This window comes from Priapulus caudatus, unplaced genomic scaffold, assembly GCF_000485595.1.
Source record: "Priapulus caudatus unplaced genomic scaffold, Priapulus_caudatus-5.0.1 Scaffold1245, whole genome shotgun sequence".
NCBI lineage: Eukaryota > Metazoa > Priapulida > Priapulimorpha > Priapulimorphida > Priapulidae > Priapulus > Priapulus caudatus.
In genome coordinates, this window is record NW_014578306.1 from 13,625 (window position 1) to 19,815 (window position 6,191).

Sequence of the window (6,191 nt, forward strand, 5' to 3'; positions counted from 1 at the left end):
CCGTACACAGATATACATTCGCCCCTAGCATCGTGCGAAATCAATTTCCTCCGATATCACACCCCGTCTAATCGCGCAATCCAAGCAAATATAAAGGAAGCCTGTAAATAGGGTCAAAGCATTTGTCGCGCCAGTGTTGCGTCGATATCCAATCTACCCAGCGAGCCACACCGCATTCGCGAGGGCGCAAGAGTCGATTAGTAGACTGCTTTTGTTTAAAGTACATTCGGTTTGCTGGCACAGAATGGAGAATCGTGTCTGTACCGTTTTAGTCGTGTATCTCCGGGATTGCGGCTGTATCTGAGGAAACGATTTCGCCGATGTTAGGCGAATGTACTTGTGTACGAATTTGCAGGCTAGTTGAGTTGAGTTCACGCATAGTAAATCGTAGGTATTATCTAAGGGCTAGTAAATGACGATTTTCCCTTTGTTTATTGAAGTCTCACAGCTCGCCCTTCCCACGCTATTATCCCTAATCTTCTCCTCTGCAAAGATAACGCAGACATTCACTATACTTACGTATCAGTAGAGCGCAGCCGTAGTCAGTCCCTACTCTGATCCTCTCGTACTAGATTAACATAGTTATATCAATTATCTGATAGTTAGAATATACGCATATATATATCATGGTGGAATAATGAAAAAATTGTCTTTATTGACGAATGACAATTTTTCATTATTCCACCCCCCAACATTTAATGCGAGTCTGCCGGATCAAATACTTCTCTAGATTCACTGCTCCGGACTCCCCTGACTTGACACTATGCAAGGAGTGCTGGGCGGTGACTCCCTGAAAATTCTGCTATACCTAACTAGTTCATTCCAGAGCCCGGCCCTCGGCGGGAATTGATCCGCTATATTTTTCCAGCAAAATCTTTATTTTGAACTTCAGACTACGTACTCCTCATTTTTGCTGTGATCTCCCTGTTTTTGAGCGCGAGTCAAAACTTAATTTCTACCACTGGATTATTAGCCATATTATATATTGTTCAATATTAGTATATATATTCTGTGAAAGCGCTATAACTATACTTGTATGTTGGTAATGTTCGTATGAAGAAACAGTTATATGTGATAAGAATAAATAAATAAATCCAACAAACACGCACGATACACAATGAAGAAGAGAGAGAGAGAGAAGAGTGGGGTGGGGTGTGGAGATGGAGAGAGGGGAGGAGGGGGGGGGGAGAGAGAGAGGAGACAGACAAACAGGACGTGAAAGAGCGAGCGAATGAGAGACAGAACAAGTTCCAGGGTGCATTGTAAACAACGTCGTCGTCAAAACTCATACAGCAGCATTTGAGCATACATGGCAGCACTGTAGCTCGCAGCATAACGAACGCTTCTTCCCGCCTCCCTCCTTGATGCAGGGAGAAACCGGGCGACGAGGAATACCTGGTGTTGGATCGGCAGAAGATTCCGCTGCCACTTGCTCAACTGTTTCTCAGTGGTCGGCTGCTAACAGAAGGACATTACTATTCCCGTCATCGAAACACACGGGACGCACCGTGCTGCCCAGAAGATCCGGTAAGATTGTTCTGGTCCGCCGAACATCCGATGATGTGCGTGCAGTGCGCCCGCGCTGCCGTGTGCGCGGTGCGTGCGTGCGTGTGCCGTCGCCACATCACCGTCTCTAATTTACAAATATCTCGTTAATTAAATCATATTTAATGAACGTCGCAGCAGACGCGACCTCCCTCCCCCCCGCCCCCCAACTGTGCGATGGGAATGCACAGCGCCGTGGAATCGCGGATGCTTGGGGTAACCCCCGTGATTATATTTATTATTTTTTTTAATTATATTTGCCGAACGCCCAACGATCTTGATGAGGAACTCATTAAAACATATAACTATGTACGATTAACAGCCCGTTTAATATGGGTGGGCTGCGATTTGTTTCTGAGATTTTCTTTAACACGTGCCGTGAGGTTAACAGCGTTAACGCCCCTCCCCCTGCGCGTGACCGCGTACACTCGGCAGTGATGCCGCCCACAGTTTTGCATCTGTGCGACGTTTATTTAATATTATTTAATTAACAATCCCACGCATAACCGTCTGTACGATATTTATTTCTGTATTATTTAATTTACAATCTCGCGCGTAACCGTCTGTGTGACATATATTTAATACTACATGATTAACAACCCTGGGCGTAACCGTCTGTGTGACATATATTTACAGTACTAATGATTAGCAACCCTGGCGCGTAACAGTCTGTGTGACATATAATTTGATACTTACCATGATTAACACCCCCCGGGCCGTAACCGTCTGTGTGACATATCATTTAATACACATGATCTTAAACAATCCCGGGCCCGTGAACCATCTGACTGTGACAATTATATTTAATACTACATGATTAACAACCCTGGGCGTAACCGCTTGTGACATATATTTAATACTACATGATTAACAACCCCGGGCGTAACCGTCTGTGTGACATATATTTAATACTACATGATTAACAACCCCGGGCGTAACCGTCTGTGTGACATATATTTAATACTACGTCATGATTAAACAACCCCGCCGGTCGTAGACCTGTCTGTGTGCATATATTTAATACTACATGATAACCCCGGGCGTAACCGTCTGTGTGACATATATTTAATACTACATGATTAACAACCCCGGGCGTAACCGTCTGTGTGACATATATTTAATACTACATGATTAACAACCCCTGGGTACCGTCTGTGTGAGCATATATGTTATCACTGACATGATTAACACGGGCGTAACCGTCTGTGTGCACATTAATTTTAATACTTAAGTGATTAAAACCTCCAGGAGCTGCGCTGCGCGTGGCGCGACCGTTGTCGTTACAGACAACGTGAAGGCGCTGTACAGGCGAGCGCGGGCGCACGTCGCCGCGTGGAACCCCCCGCGAGGTGGCGAGACGACTTCTCACGCGTCGCCACTCTCGACCCGGCGATGTCCCGCACCGTCGAGCGAGAACTCACCGCTCTCGACTCCCTCGCAGAAGCAGATAGACTGCCCAAGACGACAGGGGCAAGCGCTTGACAGGGCACACGGCTGTTCACGTAGCGGACGCCGCCGCACCGGGATAACGAGGAGGCGGAAACAGGCGGCAGGCTAGCAGGAGCAAAGCCTGTTCAACGTCAGTGACGCCGTCGCCCAGGAATGGTAACCGAGGGGGCAGAACGACAGAGGCAAGCCTGCAAGGCGAACAAGCTAGTTACACGATTAAGCGATAGCAGGTCGCAAAACACAAAGGTAAACGAGGGGAGGCAGAACGAACAGCGGCAAGGCTGCAGGGGCAAAGCTGTTCACAGTAGCGAGTGCCGTCGCCACCGGTAAAGTAACGAGGGAGGCACGACAGTGGGCAAGGCCCCAATATACCTCTCTCCAACCCAGCTAGCTGTCGCAGCCGTAGGCAAAGCGAGACTTTACAAGCGTCCCAGCGAGAATGCCACGCTACTGCCACCCCTGCTCTAATCCCCTAGGTAGCTTGGCGATCCAATCACTGTCGCCTGTCCACGCATAAACAGCAGCCGAGGCCGAGACGATCACGCGGATACGGCCTGCAGCAGCATAAGCACTGTCATCAAGACTTAGTAGTACCCTCCACCGCAGTGCTCGCCATAGCCAGCCAATGTAGTCACCTCTACCACTGCCCGCCGTCCACACGCATTCAGGGTTAACGAGGGAAGCGCAGCGACAGCGGCAAGGGCTCGCAAGGCTCAGAAGTCGTTCATACCACGTAGCGACGCCCACGTCAACCACCATCCACTCAGCGCACACCTACTCCCTACCACGTCACGCTACACGACACCACGCCCGTCAGGCAGAAGGAGGCTAACCGATCGGATAGCAAAGAACGACCAGGCCGACCCACTGGTGACAGCAGGGGCAAGCTGTTCACGTAGCGGACGCGCAATCGCCTACTCCGGGTTAACGGACCGATCACATCCTCGCTCCAACGATGAGACCGAAGGATCGCTGTCCGTGAGGGGGGCAGACGGCAAGAATGGCCCTCGCTGCCTGTTTGCCTGTCAATTCTTCGATTAACTTTGACGAAGAAAGCCTCGTTCAGTGCATGTTCCATCTCACTTCTCTGCCGGAGAGGAGGGCGGTAGCTGAGCCAATGGCTACCCTCTTCCCATTCACCGCTCCCAGCATGCTTCACCTGCAGCACACTATGCAGCGCAATGTTACGAGTTGTAGAGTGAGACTCCCTAGACACATCAGGCTTAGACACCGCGCAACATCGTTGAGCGTACTGGATGAATGCCGTGGATCACGAGCGAACGCATTCATCTCCACGCTAGCACTGTTTCGCACTCGGTCGCTCGTGCTCGCCGACGTTTCACTGTCAGCATTATCGCAACGTCAGGAGGCGTACTGCTCCTAACCTACTAAAAAACCGCTTTTACGTTAGACGCAGGTACGCGTATTCTTTTTCCGTACGTACGTCGCGTCCCGTTTCTTGCAGCGGTCTATCGCGCACATGCTGACGCTTTGGGTGTTATAGCGGTGTTAATGTATGCAGTCTTTAGATGGTGAAGCCATGGATTATCTATGTAGTGGCTCAGCTGCGTATATTATGTTAATTGTGTATATTGATTGGATGGCTATGGATGAACTCCGTCCCCTCCGTGTAGTCGCCGGTGGGGCTGTTTGTCGTCAGAAGCCATACACTACCATTAGTCAGTCACATTACAGATCATGTCCTAAAATGTCATTATCGTTTTTAAAGCTGGAAACGTACTGTGTGAAAGTTACGATAGTGTATAGACTTTTAGATGCGTCATTGCTGATAGTACTTGGTCATGAACTGTTGTATGTTTCTGCACAACGCCTCGTGGATGTTTAGTCAGGAAACGCGAAAAGCACCCGTGTACAGTTAGTTGTATGCCTACATGGAAGTGCTAGTAATTGTAAATTGTTGTCAGTAGTGTGAAGGCCTCATAGGGTCTTGACTCCCAGGGGGTCTATCGCGATGGGTTTTTACCCTGGGTACGGTTCGAGTGTTATCGCGAAAGTACTAGGGGCGTAACTAACGACTATGTTGCTGCATACCCTGACTTTTAGCCAACTGATGATCGTTAATACACTACACCTCCGTAAGTTATACCACATTCACTCATACGAAGAAACGTCACAAAACCATTGCAAGTCAATAAAAAATGTCTTGATATATTTTTCTTTTTTTTAACACGAAGAGCTAGCTATTTTAGTTTTACAAAAATCGGAAATACGTCCATATACAAGTCACGGGCTTTCGTGGCACAATCACCCCAGCGCGTACTGCAGCGACCATACTTCGATTCTAGGTTACCCCGATTCCTCTCCTTCCGGTACTTTCCCGAGTATTCTGACTCCGTATCCAGGTACCCTCCGATAGTACCCTGGGGGACAGACTCCCTATCCAGCATCTCTAGTCTCTCTAAGGATATCGTTATCCGTACATGGTAACACGCTCACTAAAACACCTCTTTGTTTGTTGAGTATTATCCTGTTACCATGAGTTACTCAGTGGCTTGTGCTGCTGCCTGTTGGTTGTTGTTGCCTGCTGCTGTTGCTATGCTGTGGTATACAGGCACTACTAGTACTTGAATATTGGCATGTTATTTAATGTCATTCGTGCAATAAAATTAATTGATAAAGATGTATTCGTCACTGTTAATTAAAAGCACCTCATTCTCGAAAACACTACTCTTATATATTGCAATTTGTGCTAGTTAAATATTTTATGAATACTTGATCCCACAGCCCTTGAAAGTCCTTGAATTTTGTGCTTTGTCCTTGAAAATCGCTTAATTTTTTTCTTTTGTCATTAAAGAGTCATTGGAATCAGGTCCAAGTCCAAGTCAATTGCTAATGGAATTTACATTTTTTGATCTAAAATAACAACAGCACCAATGCATCTTCATTTGCCTAGGCTTATCCTGACACCTTATTCGCATTTTTCGATAAGACAAATAGTTCACGAACCATGACCCCCATGCACCCATGACTAAATAAGACGCGGAAACACACACACCTAGTTTTAGCACTGATACGTTGAGCTCAAGTTGGTTGAGTTACGCATAGTAAATCGTAGGTATTCTAAGGCTAGTAAATGACGAATTTCCCTTGTTTATTGAAGTCACACTCCTTCCTTATTATCTACTTCTGATATATATATATTAACTGTACTATATATATATATTATTCTCTGCTAC